The sequence below is a fragment of the Parasteatoda tepidariorum genome, chromosome 2, assembly GCF_982258835.1.
Source record: "Parasteatoda tepidariorum strain Cologne lab strain chromosome 2, Ptep-v5.0, whole genome shotgun sequence".
Classification (NCBI taxonomy): domain Eukaryota; kingdom Metazoa; phylum Arthropoda; class Arachnida; order Araneae; family Theridiidae; genus Parasteatoda; species Parasteatoda tepidariorum.
In genome coordinates this window covers 94,105,195-94,124,813 of record NC_141756.1, presented here as the reverse complement: position 1 = coordinate 94,124,813, position 19,619 = coordinate 94,105,195, and the positions used below count along the sequence as shown (strand labels likewise).

The window sequence follows — 19,619 nt, the reverse complement described above, 5'->3', positions numbered from 1 at the left end:
ATTGCCTTTTTTTACTGAAAATGTTGACGATAACGGAGTAACTTCTGTGGATTGTGAGATAAAAAATGATGCTAAGGAGACTTTGAAAACGAACTTAGTTAACGAAAATCATCAGATGGAAATGGGTCTTGAAGACAGTTTAGAAATTCCTTTATGTGAAGAAAAGGAAATATATTCGAGCTCAAATAATGAAGTAAAAAGAATAATGACAGAATTGCAAGTAAACCATGATAGTAATGAAAATTTGAGAAGCAAAGATAATAATTGTGCTCCAAGTGTTTCTGAAAATTTTAACAAGCTAATTGTTGGAAACATAACAGATGAAGAAAAATTGAAGAATTCAATTTTAACGAAAGAAAATGTATCTACATTAGCTGTGATTGGAAGCGATATAGATATGATTTTAGATAGTAAAGTTCATTTAAATTCACAAGAGAATATTTTATTGCATACTCAATCTTATAAAAATATAAATGATACCATTGAATCCATCATTCAAGAGTCACTTCAACAAGATCTCGATTCAAAGGATTCCTCTAATCAAGAAGAAATAAATGGAAAACAAGAGGAAAAGAAAACTCCATATGGTATTTTTGAAGTCGTGGTACCTTTAATAGGCAAAAATGTTATGGAAACTGGAAATGATGTCCCTTTTACCCAAAGATATGATTTAGCTAGGAAACAAAATGAAATGAGAGCAAAATTTCAGAAAAATGATCCTGATTTTTCTATTCCAAATATGAGCTTTGAAGAGTGGCGTAAGAGGAGACAATCAAGAACCAAGGAAGAAATTGCAGCTGAAGAAAGAAAAAAAGTTGCCAATGCAATACAATTGGCTAGATCTTTTACAAAAATTGCAATCAGTATTTTATTAGAGTATGAAAAGGATGAGCCAAATCAGGCAGCAATGACAAAATTTTTCAGATATTTTGAATTTGCACCAGCCTCTCCATTATCCTTACTATATGCACCACATTTTGTGCATACAATGATGCTTTGTCGAGGAGATGATGATTTATCCCCCAATTTAAGAAGGGCAGCAAATGACTGTTATGATAAATGCCATGCATTATTTCCAATACCTGAGGGATATAACTTTGAAACAGTCTACACCTCAGAAGTGAAGAAATATATACCAGATGGTTTAGATAAATTAAGTGATTTTGTATTAGATTATGGAGATTATGATTCCTCTGATTTTGAGGATGATGCATCTGATAGTTCCAATGATTCTGATAGAGATTGGGAATAATTTTAATATTATGACTTAAGGTGCTACTAATATTAACTTAACGTTTCTTTTACCCAATTTAAATTTTTTTTAAAAAACTAAATTGTAATGGACATGGGTTTTTATACAACACTTATTTAACAGGAGTAGCAAATGAGTGCATGATAAATGCCATGCCTTATTTCCATTACCTGAGAAATATGATTTTAAAATAGTTTATATTTCAGAAATAAAGAAAAAGGTTTCAAATAAATCAGGTAATCTCTTGTTAGATTGTGGAAATTATATTTCATGTGATCTTAGGGGGCAGGGGAGAATGCACCTGATAGTTTCAAGGATTCAAATAAAGAATGGAAATAATTGCAATACCCTGAGATGCATTCAAATGCCACTATTTATTTAAACAATATATTTTTAACTAACTTACAATTAAACTATTTATAACTATAAAAATTTAAAGTACTTATGATATATATTTCAACAAAAGCAATTTTAAATAATTTGCTTAATTTAAGTTGTTTATTTTATATCTCTTTTTTCTTCTTTTCAAAAAAAATTTATATTGCATTTTGTTATTATTTTAGGTATATATTTTGCTTAATCTTTCCTTTTAACACTATAATGTCAAAACAGTATTATAATTTTTAAAATTTTTTGAGTTTTGTGTTTATTGTTGAGGAGTTATTTTGTTAGTCGATAAATTCTATATCTCAAGAGAAAACTTTTTATAAAGTGTAATTAGTTTAAAGGTTTATTCAGCATATAAGTGTCAAACTTATGCTAAGGGCTTAAGTCCTTCATAAGTATTTTTGTTCATAATCTGGATAAAAATTTTGGTATTTTTCTTTCAGATTTCTTTCATAATTTTCTATTTCAACTGCATATTATATCTATGACTTAATATTATTATGTTTCCACTTATTTTTATTCTTTGTTAGTTATTGATGTTCTAGTTTTTTTTTTTTTTTTTTTTTTTTTTTTTTGCAATAAATTGTAATATTTTTGTCTCTAATTTAATTAAAATTTAAATTTGTTTAGTAATACCCTAAGCATTTATTTAAAAGTATTAAATGAGCTGATGCATTTAAAGTATGTTTTTTACTTTTTTTATTCTACATAAAAGAAAGCAATATGAAAGTTCTTACTTACTCATTAATTGCTAATTTAAGCTGGTTCTTTTATATTCTTCTATCTATTTCAACTAAATTTTTGTCTTATTATTTTGTTACTTTATGTATTATTTGAAATAAAATATGTTTTGGTCTTAAATTAGATCTTTATTTTAAATTCTCTTGAATACTTACTTTAATGTGTTTGAGAAATTATAAGCAATGTAGTTCATATTGATATACTATTATTTATTGTTCGGTTCACTACAGAACTTTAATTTTTTTTTTACTAATGCAGAAAAAAATTTTTAAGCAATAATTTATTAACTTATCATTATTCTTCATTTAGCAACTTTAAGTCGGATTACTTGAGAAAATTGATAAGTAAGAAATATATTAAGTCATTATTTTATCAATATATTTTTTATCAGCTATTTAACTTTTTTTTTCTTTACTGACGAACATTATTTCTCTATGGTTTAAATCTAATTATTTAATATTTGTTAAAAATTACGCTTTTGCTCTTAGCATTAAAAAAAAAAAAAAAAAAAAAATCTGAGATGAGAAAAATTCTGCATTGCACATAGCTGGGTGTTTCTGTTACCCGGGCTTCACTTTTAAATTGTTGATTTCTAAATAAAAATCATTCACCCAAAAAATTCATGCTGTATTTTGGGCATTTGCATACCACTAAAATTTATCTGGTTTTCTTAGTTTTCAAATTTTAGTTTTTAAAAATCATTTAAAAAGGGCATTTTTTCTTAAATTTGGCTTAAGAAAAACTTTTATAATGATATATCACATTTGAAACATAGTTTTTCTGTAGTGATTGTTCTTAAGAGCATTCATAAATTATTTTTTTCGGTTAATGCAACTAAAGAAAAATTCATTAAAGTATAAATATACTTATTATAATAAGTACATTATTTCTCAAAAATATCTTCACATGTGTAATTTTGCTTCATTTCACATGTATGCATATAAGAAATTTCTGTGAACAATTTTAATGATCTAATTTTAGCTACTCATCATCACCATATATTTCACAAAAACAACAATTAGCAACATTTCTATATTAAATGATAAAAAAAAGAAAACTAAAAGGCTTAATATTTAATTTTAATTCTTTAAATTAGATATGTTATTCACATAAATAAAAAAATGAGCTCTGCAGTAATTATAATTTTCTATTTTCAGTATTTTTTGGTTACATCTTTATTAATTTTGGTTACCAAAACTAAAGAAATATTAGTAAAATATTATATTTAGATTTAAAAATACAACGTCACTTAGTTTATGAATCTAAGTAGATTCTTTATGGCACGTAATAAGCATAGTAATTATTAAAAATGAAGTATTTTATTTTATAAATGGGCGTTAAACTTTTGACCTATTGTGTTTACGACTTTCAAAATTCAGCCTTTTAATTTTGAACCTAACCCAGAAAATAGGATCAAACGTCGAATTAAATTAGCCTTCCTGAAGGACATTTTGATGAAACTAACCTGCATTTGAGTTACACGGAGAGGAAAACCACGAACGTTACTTCGACGTTAAGTGAATTCTAACTCATGATCAGGCTACAAGTGTGGATTTTAATGTTAGGACTGTGAGCAGAAAGAAGAAACCTCGCATGCCCTTGGTTGAAGTTTCTCGATTTTTCTAAAATGCCATTTTTTAAAAAAAAAAATTTCTATGAGCCATCCCACTTTTTCTGCGTTATACAGTAATGATTAGATTATCCTAATTTTGTGTTTGGGCGAAATATACTAATAGCTTATCTTGAGAAATGGATATGAACTTTCTTCTTTATCTTGAAGTGATAATTCCTTCCTAAATTAATTGGGTTTAAAATTCACACATTTTTGAAAAATAAGGATTTGGTGCTTGGAATAGAATTTTTGTGAAACCTCTTTCTGCTCCCAAGAAACATTTGACTGATCAAATTTTTTTCAATTCGAAACATGTTTACGACAACTATATTCACACGATCTTCTCCATTTTGAAATTTTTCTCTATTTAGTTAAAAATGCTTGATACTATAATTGAAGTTATAAACCAAAAAATTATCTTAAAGTCGTTTTAGAGAACATCGTCCCGCAGTGGACTGATAGTTAAGACACGGTTCCCAGCAGATCACCGAAGTCAAGCATCACTGGCTACGGTCAGTGTGCGGGTGGGTGACCACTTGAATCAGTCTGCGTAGGGACCGAGGGTGTGCGGTATTGGTCCTCGTTAAACAGTGCTACCGTAAAGTGCTCGACTTCGCGCGCAGGTCGTCGGGCTACCGAAGCGGGGGTGCCATCCCTTCCGCAGAGGATCAAAATTGTGATGGCATGTCTTCGGATCATCCTCCGGGATGTTTCCCAGACCGTCGCCAATAGCCCATTGTGCAACTGTAGTGCGACGTAAAGTAACAACAACAACTTTAGAGAACATCTTTTAATTTGTACAGCTCCATAAACTATCACGATTTTCATTCATTCAACATAGATCTTTGTTTTGGCACTTTTGGATTTCCTTTTTATAAGCTTTTTACTTATATAAAGGAAATAAAAATACTGTACTTGATAAAAAGAAAAAAGCCATTTCAATACGGTTTATAATAATTTCCTTATGTTATGCCATTTAATAATTTTGGGAAGGCAGTGTTGTATACTACGCACGGTTGGCTTTTATTTCAGGACACTGGAAAAGATTAGAAGAAAGTGGGCATAATGGAAGAAACTGGATGAGATGGAAGAAATTAAAAGGGACCGAAACAATTATTTAACAATAAGTATTAAAAAAATTAATTAATTTAAATATAGTGTCAGATCGTTAAAAGTTTTTTACTCCTACTTTAAAAAAAAAGAAAAAACTATTTTCATATTATTTTAGTTTCGTTAGTGATCGGCAAATCTCCTCGAATACCGAATGGAAATAGAATATGCTGTAAATCGAGTCCCCTCATTAAAATAATTCCATTTTTTTTTTTTTTTTAAATTGAAAAGAATAATATTTGAGAAATTCATCCTTGTGTCAAAACGATCTAGAATGGTTAAATCGATACTTGAAATGATACTTACGCAGATTTTTTTTTTCATTGCTATTTATTAAAGTTAAATAAAGCTGTAATTTTCAATAATTTGATTTGTGTTGAGAGAAAATGAAATTTCGTAAATAAACCGAATGACCAGACAAAATTTGCCGAATTGTAAAAATTTTTGGGAGGTCACAGTGACCTCCCATCCTAGCGCTATGCTATATTTACTTCATGAAATATCTTGTAACGTTACAGTTGCTCAAACAAATTTATATGAGCATGGCGTGGATTTGATCAAAGATCTACTGCTAAAGATCTATCTAACTATAAAGAACGAGATCTAAATACTATTTAATCTTTTGCAGTGAGAAGATCACAATACCCGCTGATAACAAAATCTACATATGGTGGTCTGAAATTTTTTCACACAGTTTTTCTTTCGAAACTGATAATTGTTCTGTCGCTTAACAAAAACCGATACATTATAGACTTGATAAACTATTTTTATTATTTATTCTATAAAAATTTGCCTCTAGGTAAGATGTGTTTAATTATGACAATATTCATAAACCGGTTATTTTCGAAATTTTTATTTCTAAATTTTAGTTTGCAATAATGCAACTGGTATACTTTTAATCAATTCTCGTATTGCGATAGAAGAGAAGTATGGGAAAAAATAATCAATGGAAATTAAGGTCAAATTATATATTTTAATATATTATAATATGATATTTTTAACAATTAAATTTTACAAATAAATATATTTTTTTAAGTTACTAAAAATACAGGTTTTACTTTGCAAATTTATGAAATGAATTTTTATAAAATTCTGCTACCATTGTAGGAAAAATCTTTAATTCAACTCAAATTTATGGCATATTTTATAAGATTGATACTCGCAGCGTAAAACATTCAATGTTTTCTTTTTTGTGTATATTCATTTGAGTTAAATTTTTTTTTTTTTAAAAAAACCTGAACTTAGAAGTTGCTACAAGAATACGAAACTTTTGCAGTTGTTTCTGAAAAAAATTATACCTCGTGAAAAATTTAAAAGTAAATAGAAATTGGAGAAATAATATAAAACATGGAGTGCAGTTTCTTTCTTCATTTTTTTCTCTCTTTTTTGCTGCATGATTTTTTTAATAATAAATTTTTAAATGAATTCCTCTTCTAATTCTGATTATTACGATTTCTGTTTGATAGATTATACTTTTTGTTTTAAAATTAAATGTTTCTTTTTGAAAATTGTTCTAAACACCACAATTTAGTAATCATTTGATCAGCCTTCATACATTTTCGTTTGCAATTTCTTTTCCTATACTTAATATCGTTTGAGCAGTTACATTTATCTCAACGTGAAATTATTCATATAACATTTTAGAATTTTAACCTTGGTGAAAATCGGCGAATTCGACGGAAATTGCGATTTTTATTTTATTATCAAGTTTTAAGATTTTTATTTATTAGCTTTTTAAAATTTTTATCTCCGAATTTTGGAAATAAAGCTACGTATGCTTTTTTTTAATTTTTTTTTTATTGTATCGTATTTCGAATTTTTTTTCCAGACGAAACTGAAATCAGAAGAAACTAAAACGTTCTTTTGTTTTGCTTTGAATATTTGAAGTCAAATAAAATTCATTTTCAGAAATTAATTTACGAATGATTAATTTTCTTGCTGTCAGAACTTTCTTACGTTTCAGAATTTGCTTCCAATTTAAATGCTCTTTCTGAAGAATGTTAATTTTGTTATTTTTATCAAGATAATAATAATAAAATTAAAAGAAAAAAAATCAATATTAAACAACGCATTTAGTTCTATTGTGTTGTTTTCTTTGAGAAATTTTCTCAAGATTTTAGTTCAAAATATAAGAAATCACATTATTGATATAGAAAAACATATTTTATAATTTATACATAACAATTGGCTGTAGAGCCAATAGCGTGACATGATAAATGTGCAGTTTTTAAGCTCAAATTTGCCTTTATTTTGAAAAATATTTCATAAATTTATAATTTTAGGATCCTGCTTACCAATCATAAAAATAAAATTGTAATTAATCCTTTAAAAAAAAATTATTGAAACCAGTCGGAAACTTGAACAAAAAGTTGGTCTTAATTCATTCGAAAATAATCTTTTAACTTACGAAAAATTACAATTTTTAAAACAGACGATTCTAAATGGCACACTTTAGCTTGATCTTTCTTCCGAATTTTATCTCTATGCGTTAAATTAATTTACACTTTCAATTAGTTATTTGCAATCTAAATATAGCTTCATTAAAATTTATTTCTCTGAATTATCAGGAACACGTGCTTCGTTTGGATAAGGTTATAATCTAAATTAAGTAATATGTCTTTGAAATGTTCCTTACAAAGGAAATGATTGCTTATTTATCAATGCGTGCGTAGGATTGTTTGTTTAGAACTGGATGAGATAAATGTAGGTTACTTGTAATATTTCCGTCTTATGAAAATCGTTGATATAGTTTATCGCCTGAGACTGCATAAACTTCTAATTTGTTTACGATTAGTTAGTAAAATTTAAGAAAAAAACTATGTACTTTAAAAAATTAGTAATAGTTTTTTTTATCACCATTAAGAAATAAAACTTTATTCTAAACAATTTAACTTCAAAAGAAAAAGTTTATTCTGTAAGAATCAATGAATTAATATTAAATTTATTAAAAAGTTTTAGAGTTTTCTAAAAATGTCATTGTGTTGTTTTAGTTTTATGCTTAAACTGTATTAAGAACATCGATTGAAAGTGCTTTTTTATTATTTAATTTTTTTTTAAATTTAAAATTATAAAATAACTTGTGTTTTGATTATTCCTTTCAAATGTTCATGATTTCAAAGACATTTTGTTTATTTATTATATTTTATTCTTCAAAACATGTATATGTTTGTTTTTATTTGTTATACAATCAATAAACCTCCTTAGATGTATGCATTATAAAAAAAAAAATTTCGAAATGGTTTAGTGTATTTTTTTTTCCATCTTTAACACGCATTTGCTTTTAAATCTAATTTTATGTTAAAAAAATACTCGATAGCCCATGGTTCTATTTCCATATTTTTTCCCTTTTTTAGAACACGATGGTGCTATTTGAAAGTAATAACGTAATCTTGCATCCGGCATAGTCATGCTTTTCCTGTTAGTTAAAAAGAATTTAATCACTATGAACTCATTGGATTTAGCGATAGAGTTTTTTTTTTCAAGAATAGAAAAATAGAGATTAAGGGTTAGCTTTAAAAAAAAAGAAGATTTTTTTTAAAATTATATTTACAAAATTATTATTAAAATTTTTAAAATGGTAAAATAATTTTCATTATTAAAATAATGGTTTTAATTACATAGTTTTGAAGACCTGAATACATTTGCTTCAATGCTGAATCAGTTTTCATTTAAAAAGTTTTAGGAAAAGTAAATAAAATTCATTTAATATTATGAAGATAAAATGTTTTAGATTTTTATTACTATACTTTTTCTTCTACGTGTGTTTTGTGATTTTATCATTAAAGAAATATTCCTCTAAAAAATATTTGATCATTTTTTTCCTTGAGAGAGAGTTAAATTGATAAGTAGCATATTGTTTGATTGCTTTATCATATTTAATTCCCCTTAACTCCTCTATCGCTTATTATATTTAATTTCCCTTCAACAATAAAATGAGCATTAAAGAAATATTCTTCTAAAAATATTTGATCATTTTTTTCCTTAAGAGAGAGTTAAATTGATAAGTAGCATATTGTTTGATTGCTTATTCTATTTAATTCCCCTCAACATCAAAAATCCAATCGAGTTTAAACACTAAATCAAAAATGACTTCCTGCCAAGAAATTAACGATTACTTAAATGCAGAAAAAGTTTGGGGATAAATTATGTATGTCTACAGTTACTTTTTATACTTGAAATGCATTTTTTTAAAAAAGAAACCTGGGTTTTTGTAAATGATTGGTTGGAAACATAAAACGATAAGTATTGTCAAAAGTGTTCCATTCGAGATAAACTTCTTTAAGTGATAACGATACATACGGGCAGCCTCCATTAATTATTGTTTTTCTCCCTTTTTTCTTTCTTTTTTAGAATGAAAATAACAGGATCATTTATCTTTATCATTTTTCTTACTGCGGGATTTGAACTGAGTTTTTCCTCACCTGTGAATGATGTAAGTTAAAAATTTTACGATAATGCGAAATTTTAAATTTTTTTTCTTCTTCTTTTTATCCGCTGTGGGATTAATCGTTTTTCGGTTATCTGGTTGTTGGACGAAATCTTACTACGCGCGGAATACTGAATTAAGTATTTTATTTTCAAAAATACTATATAGATTTTAAGCATGGGGAATTCTATCCCATTTTTTGATCTCGCCCCAATAATTTTTTCTAAAATTTTTGACAAAATTCTATGACATTTGATTTCCCCTTTTTTTGACGTTAGTTACAAATTGACAATTGTTCAAATTCTATCCCACAAAATTTGACTAATTCTATGATCTTCCGTATTCTTTCGTGATTTTATTATTACCCTTATTTTTTACTTATTTATTTATTTATTTTTGCAAAAGTCAAATATTGATAGATTTTGTCCAATAATTTTTGACCAATTATACTATCTTTATATATTTATTTATTTGCCTATTTCTTACTATGTCAATCAGATTATTAATTATAAAGTCAATTATTCAGATTCTGTTTTGTAATTTTGGATCAATTCTACGATTTTTATTTTTTATTTTTTGAACTTTTTTCTTATTTGCAAAAGCTAATTATTATCAAATAAGATGCCATTTTTTAAAACTCAATTAAGCATAAATGGTTAAATTTTTTCTTCTAATTTTGCAATTTTTCTGAGGGATTCGCCTGTTTACATTTGTCGCGCCACACAATTTAGGAATTTCATTTACAGTTGATGATCTATAGAACGTAATTCAATAAACCTTACTTTTCTATAAGCCACATTAATTTTGCTTGTCAGAGAAAAAATGAAAATTGCAACTTCTTTAAACAAAGTAAGGAATATGAACTTTTTACATAATTTGCCAAAAGATTGCCATTTCAGAAGTTAAGCAAAACCTTAAATTTGTACTTCTGTTCCAGTGCTCGAGAAAATTAATTTCTTTTTCTCAAACTAATAAATATGCACATTTTTGGGTTTTTAATTATTTGTATCTAAAAATAATTTAAAAACAGACTAATATTGCTGCCATGTTTAGCATATAAGGTTAAAGAAGATGAAATAATCTATATAACAAACTCTGTTAACTCAAAGCCTTGGATTTCAAGGTTAGCGTTGTATAAATTTTCTATTGTATTTAATTTAATAAAAGTTTTTTCTTTTTTTTAAAATTAATTTTATTTAACCTCATTTTAATGCCGAAAAGGCTTGGATAAACTTGATTGATTTTGTTTCTTATGTAGAAATAACATATACTAATATTTCAGATTAGTAGAAAAGGCAAACTTTTTGAATGCACTAAGCATGACGATTGTGAGCAAGGACAATGTTGCACTTTTCAAAGTCGGCAGACTCTGAAAGGAACTACTAACATAATTTGTAAGTAAAAAAAAAGTAGTTAACTACATTTAATGTATTCATATAAAAGTCGGAAAAGATGCGTTAGAACCTCGAATATCCGAACCTTTTTAATTAAAATACCTTAGTTAACCGAAATCGATTTTTTAAAAATTTTTTTTCTTCCAATTTCAATACCATTTTCTCGTATTCCAGTTACATAGGAGGCCTAAATAATGAAATAGTACTTCGGTTTTATTAAAGAAATCTGAAAGCTGTTGTTTTCGTTGTTTTATTTTAACTAATGTAATTTATTTAAGCCCTCATAGAGCTTTTATATGTGCTAAAGGGAGGAGTGTTATGTTATCTGTCCAATAATATAGATAAAAGGAATAATCGTATAGGCTCAAAAGCACTCATTTAGCTTTTATTTGTGTTAAGAGGAAGAGCGTTATGTTATCGGTCTAATAATAATAATATCGATAAAAGGAATCCTCATATAGGCTTAAAAGCACTCATATAGCTTTTAGTTGTGCTGAAAGGAAGCGTGTTATGTTATTTGCCCAACAATAATAATAGTATACTACTATTACTTTTAATATTACTACTACTAATAATAATATACTATACAAACAATAATAATAATAATGTAGCCGTTGGAATAAAATCTAGAGAAATTCATTACAAAGTAATGTAAATTAATAAAATCTACTTGAAAATCAATTAAATTAGCCAAAAAGTTAGAATTAGTCCGGTCTGGTACAAATGTTTTTATGTTTTTAAATTTAATTTTTTTTTCTTTTTTTTTTTTTTTTTAACAAAGGAGTATCGCTACAGGAAATAATATTGGAAGCGTGTATCCTTATATCTAGTTCACAAAAGACATTTTATAAATATTCAAATTAAAAGTGAATTTAAATAGTGTATATCACTGTTATTAAAATTAAAAAAAGATGATTTTCAGAGTTCATTACTAGAAAAAAAGGAAAAAAGAAAACTTCAAATTTTCTCAATAATTGAAATATTTTTGATCATGATAAGTAGGATAAGGTGGTTCGATCCCAACAACTTCGATTAATGGAAGTTTTATTGTATTTTCATTATTAAAATAGTCATTAGTTATATTTTAATTCATGCTCTGAATTAATTTTCTTAAAAAATTACATTTTAAAGTACTTTTCGTGATTAGTTGATTTATATGTATGATCTGGTTTATATATTTCCAATTTTCAAAACTCAAACAAAATCAATTCGATAATTTGGTTAGGAAATTTTGAACTAAATAAAGAAATTATGCGGAATTCGTAAGGTAAAAAGTCAGACTTAAAAAAATTTTTTTTTACTATTGAAACTATACATTTATGTAAATAAAAAAAAAATTAACTTTTTTCTTCTTCTTTATGACGGGATGTTGTAAAAAAAAATTTGTCTTTTAAAATTGAAGATGTATGGATATTCTCCTGAAAATTTCATTTTTCAATTATGTGCAAATAATTCTGAATTCATAAAAAATATTTAAATAACTTTATTTTTTGCGTGATACATACTTGCAATCATATAATTATATTACTTCAAAATTTAAAAAGAGGCTGAAGCCAAACTTTCAGTATTAAAACATAAAAACCGCATTTTTTTTAATTTATCAAAGTTCAAAGATGTTGCAATAGCCCAATTCATTTTATTGATGAAAACTAACTCTTATAATAATTACATCTTATTAAACAAACAAACTAGAGTAGTTATTTTCAAAATTTACCTCTCAAACTGTTTTTATCCTGCTCTGTAATTGCAAAATCAAACTTCAAAAAAGTTTTTGCTAGGAATGCAACTCCGAAAAAGGATTGCGGTGAATCGCACATGATTAAAGAAAAAGATTTTGTTCTTTTCCTAAACAAAAACTCTACGTAAATGATGGTGCCATCTATGTGATACAAACGAAGCTATTAAAGTGTTTCGAAATCTTTAGTTTATTTATTGTATGTTTTACGTGAGGGTCAATGACCGATATTTAAATGCGTTCTATATTTTAAATAATTTTTAAAAATAAGGTAATCAATGTTTATAAAACTGTTGTACTAAATTGCTAAATTTAAAGTTTGTTTAAATAGAAAAATATCCCCATTATGTTTGAGTAAAAGTCATTTAAAATAAAAATTCACTCATAAATTATTTTATTTTTATGAATAAATTTAGTACCCGTGAGTTTCTTTGTTTTAAACAAAGAGACCCGAAGGTTTTCAAACCTGCAACACAATTTTTCCTGCTAACCTGCAGGAAAGCCAGGTTTTACATTTTAAACATCAATGGGTCTATAAATGTTCAACATTTGTAGGAGTCAGTAGGCCGAAAATGATTTTATTTTAATTTTTTTAAAAAAAAGAAAGACCTGAAGTGTTTATCTTTATGTTTGAAAAAGTGACACTTCGATAAGGTAGTTAGAAAGAACTGTTTTGGATCAATTAGTAGTTTCCATTTTGTTGATTTTGCACTAAAATTTCTATTGGTAAAGGCTATAAAAATAATAGTTGAAAGCTATGTTTTTTTTTTTTTTTTTTTTTTTTTTTTTGTCTATTTTGAAATATGAGAAACGTTAGTAAGGGGCCGTTCAAAAAGTACGTACATCCCGAAGGGGGGGGGGAGGGGATTTGCTATTATGTACGGTTTCGTACGATGGGGAGGGGGGGGGGAGGTATTATACAAAGTACGTACTTTATAAACATACACCAAATTTAAATTTGACTTTATCCTACACACTCCTTAAGTAAATATTTAATTTTATTTAAAACATAATTATTTTAATTTTTATGAAAAAGGGGGGTAGACTAATAAAATGTACGTACTCTAAGGGGGGGGGGAGTAAGACCTTATGTACGGTAATGTACGAAGGGGGGGGGAGGGGTTTAAAATTTCTCCATTTTTGTGTACGTACTTTTTGAACGGCCCCTAATAGCAACTGTTTTGGTTGTTAACTTTTCTTTAGAATACATTATTTTCAGTATGTACGATAGAAGAAATTTGAAACTTTTCTTATAAATGTTAATTTTTTTAAAGTGGAATTTTGAAAAGTTAGTTAGAAAAATCCATTTTGGATTAATTAGTAGTTTTCACTCTGTTGATTTTGCATTACAATCGGTGAAGATTATAGAAATAACTGAAAATTAACGCATTTTTCCTTCTGCGAATTTCGAATTATGAGAAATGTTAGTTGTAGCAGATAACACGAATGTTAACTTTGCTTTAGAATACATTATTTTCAGTTGGCACGCTTGAAGAATTTTTTTTTTTAAATTTTAATTTTTTTGGAAATTAAATATTGAAAACTTAGTTTGAAAAAGATGTTTTGGATGAATCTGTAGTTTCCCATTTGGCTGATTTTGTACCAAAATTTATAAATGGTTGAAGGCAAACACATTTTATTTTGATAAATTCCGAAATATGATATTTGCTATACTTCGAGCCACAAACATAAATGTTAACTTTTCTTTAGAATACGTAACTTCTTTTTAGTTTAAGTGATGATAAACTTCAGTAAACTTAAGTAACTTCTAACTTTAAGTGAAATAAAAAAATTTTTTCTTTCTTTTCTAAATTTTATTTCAAATAAAAGTGGAATTTTAAGCAATATTAATTTGAAAAAGTATTTAGGTTTAATTCATGATTTGCATTTAGTTGATTTTGTATGAAAACGTTTTTTCGATATTTTTCTCTCTCTTTTTTATTTTTTTACTATAGTTGTTGACAGCACATTTATGTTTATCAGTTTTGACACATGCAATATATTTCGAAACTGATAAACAAAGGATATTACGATTGGGTTAATTAGCAGTTTTAATTTAGTTCGTATAGTATCAAACCTTTTATATTTGCTTTGTTTACTTTTTATAACAAAGAAAAGTTAGAATGCAGAAACACTTTTTTTTAATCGATCCAAGAGTTTGAGAAAAAATTATTATATCAACAAACAGAAATGTTGTCTTTAATTTTTTATTTAACTTGTATAAGGAAATCCAAAATTATTATTTTTCAAAAAATAACATGTTTTAAAAAATAACATGTAAGAAAATGTTTCAGGTAATAGCTTGCGTTTAATTTTTATATAAAATTTTTTACCTCTAAGTAGCTATTCTATTTATTTCTAAAAAGTCGCTTGAAATAGAATTTTTTCTAAAATATAAAGAACGTAATTAATTATGGCAAGTTATCTTAACTTTTAATTAAAATAAATTTATTCATAAGCCAGATAGCTAAAATATGTGTAAACGTTTTTTTTATTAAAAAAAGAGGACATTTTGAAAGGTAAATTTGAGTAATGTGTTTAAAATAACGCAGTAGTGTTTAATAATATTATTTCTAAAAAATTTAATTATCATTATTTCCAGTATAAAAACATTATTTTCAGAGTTTTCATGAAAAAAAAACTAAATATTTATATTTTTGACATTTGAATTCTTTGCATAAGGGAAATATATATTTTTAATTTTAGTATGTTTTTCTTTTGACACATTATTCATATTTATAATTTATCGTTGTATTGAAAGAAAAAAAATTACTTGTATTTGTGCTCTTAAAAATTATATTACACGAGTAAATGGAATGATATTTTTTTGCAGGAATTAAAAACGTGATAAAAGTCTTACCTGTTTATTTCTTAATCATATTAAAAACAAAACTATTATTTATTTACGAAGCTTAAAGGCACGAAATTTTATTAAAAAAATGCAATCGATGATGAATATTTTTTTTTTTATTTGAATTGCAAACATTGAAAAATAAATAACTCTCCGTAATCTTTACTTATACTAATAACTTAATAAAATACTTTCCTGAAAAAAAATGAAAATTAGAAAGTTTTTTTATTAAATTGTTTGGTTCTCTCATTAATTATAAATTTCAGTTTTCTACTAAAGGAATATTTAAGCATCGTAAGGGCCTAGACGTTTTAAATTCCACTTTTGAAAATTAAAGTGTGTACAACAATAGAAAGCATTTTATGATAAGCTACATTTTTTGTTGGTGTGGAATATTTTTAGTTTTCTGAATTTCCATATGAGAAATTTATGTATTTGTTTTTTTTGGGAAAGTAAAGATAATTTATTTATTTATTAAGATAAATGATGTTAGATATGCGGCCGAAAAAGTGATAAATACATATTAGAATTACAGTTAATATTTGATTTTTTTTCAGGAATAAAATAAATTTCCGTCGTTTCTTCTATGTGTCTGGTTTATTTTTTTTAGGCGTAGAATTTTTTTAAATAATTTTTTCTCTTCAGAAAAGAAGAAGTACAGGAAAGAAGTTGAAAATAAAAATTAAATAGGAAAGATAATTTGAGAGATATTAAATCGTACATTTTCTTAATAAAGTGAAAAGAAACAATGAATAATATGTATCTATTTTTTAACGTAGTTTAAACTGAATAATAATGAAGTAGCATATTTATTCTCAATTATCAGTACTTCAATTCAGAAATTTTTTTTTCTTATCAAGGAATAACATTAAATTAATTAAACATAAGCAACTAATTAATAAATGCAAGAGAGATTCTCTCGTTTAAAAACTGCTGTTTAAAGAGAACATTGAGACATCGTTTTAACAATCGTACTTTTAAATACTTTTTTTGAATTGTATTTAATCATTTAATCAGGGGGTGAACTAATTTTTTAATAATGGATGTCTCAGCAGTTACAACGCTCGCTTGTTAATGAAGGATACAGGTTCGAATCCCAGCTGCGTTAAACCATCACGCGTTCTGCTCCCGGTTTCATCGTTCGCAGTGCTAACGAAAAATGTACCCTGTAGCAGGTGGATCACGGGTTTCTTAGGAGGTTTTCCTTTTCTTCTATCACTAATGCAAGTCTGTTTCCCTGAAAAAGCCCTTCCCCAGTGCGCGTTTGTTCCAAAAGTTCCCTTGTTTTTTGGGTTGTTTACAAAATTTCAAGGTTACGGAGTTAAACATTGACATAGCTGAAAATTCTACATAGATCAGTTGTACAATACTGGCTATAAAATTAGTTTTTGCTCGGTATGCATTTATCATTTATGTGTTCTAGTTTCAAACTTCTGATAGTTCAAATCATTTAAATAAATATCTTACATACAGTGTGTTAAATAAGAAAAACGTACCACCCTGACTAACTTTTGATCTAATGATCGAATCTAAGAATAATCAAATTTAAGAAGAAAAAAAGCACGATTTCTTTAAAATTCGATTTCTTAGGAACTATTCGTCGTAATTAGCATAAATTTTGTAATTTGCCATGCAAAAGAACATTCTTTAAAATGATGTAAAAAAATTGTATACATTACAGTTCAAATCTTTTAAACTGTAATTAAATAAAAAAAAAATGCATTAAATATTTTTTAAAAGTTCTGTTTTGCATGGAATTATCTTTGGAGAAACGTTTTTTTTTTATTATTGTGTGCAAAAATTTTTCATTTCTCTTAAAAAGTTCTTGGGGTTTGATGAAATGAGTAAACTTAACATTAAGGGGTCGAAACTTTGGACCAGTCGTCTGACCAAACTATTGGGACCATATTTCCAAGATTGCGGCTAACACCTATATTTTGAGGGTCAGAAATACGAATCAGTAGTATAAGAAAATGTAACATTATTCAGAAAAAGTACGTTTTTGTGTCTGATTTCGTAACTTTAAATGTCGTCTGCACTTATCAATTAACATATTTGAGGTCACACCCTTGAACAATTAAGTTTTAGTCCTAAAATATGAAGATTCAATTATTAGATCAAGAGTTATTTAGTGTGGTCCGTTTAATTTTTGAGCACTACAAACAATGTCAATGAGAAGTGCAGCATTGTGCTCAAAATCAGTCGTTTTTAAAATTACATCATTACATTTTTTTTTTAATTTTAAAATTGAATAAAAATATTTTCAGTTTCATGTAACTATTCATATGATATAATATTAGTTTCATACAATATAATTATTTTAGAGTAATTTCCTTTAGAAGATTGAAATTCGGCAATAATAAATTAAAATTTTTAAGCAGAATTAATTCGTTAGAATAAGTTTAGTTTTTAACTCTATATGCTATTCCGAAGTGATTGTAACAAACCATAATTTTTGTATAAGTTTATTACAACAATAGCAATTTAATAAAACAATATATAACATGTATAACAATAATATCAATAGCGTATTTTAGGGGTTTCATATTGGTTCCTTCAATGGTTACCAACCAACTTTGCTTCATCAACTTGAACAATAGCATTTTTTAATTTAACTGTTACTAATTTTGAAGTTTGCAATTTATGTTAATTTTTTTAACATCTGTTGCAAATAATTTTAATTAAAAATCGCAATTAAACTTTTTTTCAAAATCACAATTAACCTTTCTTAAAAAAAAAATCACTATTAGCCTTTTTTTTAAAAAATCACAATTAGCCTTTTTTTTTTAAAAAAAAAAAAAAAAAAAAAAAAAATCACAATTAACCTTTTTTTTTAAAAAAAAATCGCAATTAACCTTTTTTTTAAAAATCACAATTAACCTTTTTTTTTCAAAAAATCACAATTAGCCTTTTTTTTAAAAATCACAATCAGCCTTTTTTAAAAAAAATCAGAATTAGCCTTTTTTTTTTTAAAAAAAATCAAAATTAACCTTTTTTAAAAAAAAATCACAATTAACCTTTTTTTTAAAAAAAAAAAATCACAATTAACCTTTTTTTAAAAAAAATCACAATTAACCTTTTTTTAGACGTGGTACCGATTTGAAACACATTCTTGAGCAAATAAATATATTCCCAAACTTGATTTCACTGTACTATGGTTCAACGTGAGGAGTAACATTGTTTAATTTAACATCGTATTAAAGATGCAGCAAATTTGAAAAATATTGTGATCTAAGGAATTGATATTATTATTAAATTGAAATCGATTTTTCTGAGTATGGTATAAAAAAAGAATGGGGAGTACGGCAAATCAAAAAGTATTTAGATTAACGTTTAGCACTTTTGAAAATTATAACAGTTATTTTTGAAATACATTTAAACGAATTTTTGTTAATTTATTTCAGGGAAATGCAAACCATTAGGAGATGTAAACAGACTATGTCATAGCTTAGGGAATGTGCACTGCCCTTGTCGTCAGGGTCTGAAGTGTAAGCCTAAGTCAGTTTGGTTTTTTGGTGCTGGAGTTTGTGAACAAAAGTGACATTTATTGATAAAAAATTTACACAATTTAAAATTGGATTTTTAAATTGTGTGATTGTTGATTGCGAACATATTTTATTAATTATTGTATATGAGTAAAGTTGTGCCAGAGCAAAATAAATGCATTTTACCCGAAAAGTGTAAGCAATATTTATTTTGTAGGCTATTATTTGATTACACTGGGGCAGTGTTTCCCAAACTTATGACTTTTGTGTACCCTTTCCAAATTTTTCGTAACGCTGTGTACCACTAATAAAAAAAATTAATATATTTTTCAAGAAATATGTTTATTTTTAATATAAAGAAATTGCACGAAAGTTAAAAATCACTACTGGCAGTTAAAAATCACTGATTACTAACTGTTAACTCTACAAAAAATGGCCCCGCAGTTGACTGATTGTTAAGACACGGTTCCCAGCAGATCACCGAAGTCAAACATCACTGGCTGCGGTCTGTGTGCGGGTGGGTGACCACTTGGATCAGTCTGCATAGGAACCGAGGGTGTGCGGTATTGGTCTCGTTAAACTGCTCTACAGTAAAGTGCTCGACTTCGCGTGCAGGTCGTCGGACT

General features: G+C 26.5%; 1 protein-coding gene and 1 long non-coding RNA gene across 3 annotated transcripts in view; one reads left to right on the top strand and one right to left on the bottom strand.

The window, feature by feature from the left end:
• The window catches only part of LOC107440758 (annexin A4), a 46,773-nt gene extending 33,948 nt beyond the window's left edge, over window positions 1–12,825 (bottom strand). For both annotated transcript variants that reach the window (XM_016053778.4, XM_071177846.2), the window contains exon 1: window positions 12,637–12,825. The gene's annotated coding sequence lies outside the window, so the exon portion shown is untranslated. The remainder of the gene's footprint in view (window positions 1–12,636) is intronic.
• Window positions 5,802–19,186, top strand: LOC107440759 (uncharacterized). Its single transcript, XR_015431451.1, has 4 exons — window positions 5,802–5,901; window positions 9,453–9,534; window positions 10,811–10,922; window positions 18,913–19,186. It is a non-coding gene; the product is annotated as an uncharacterized LOC107440759 (long non-coding RNA).
• The last annotated feature ends 433 nt before the right edge of the window (window positions 19,187–19,619 follow it).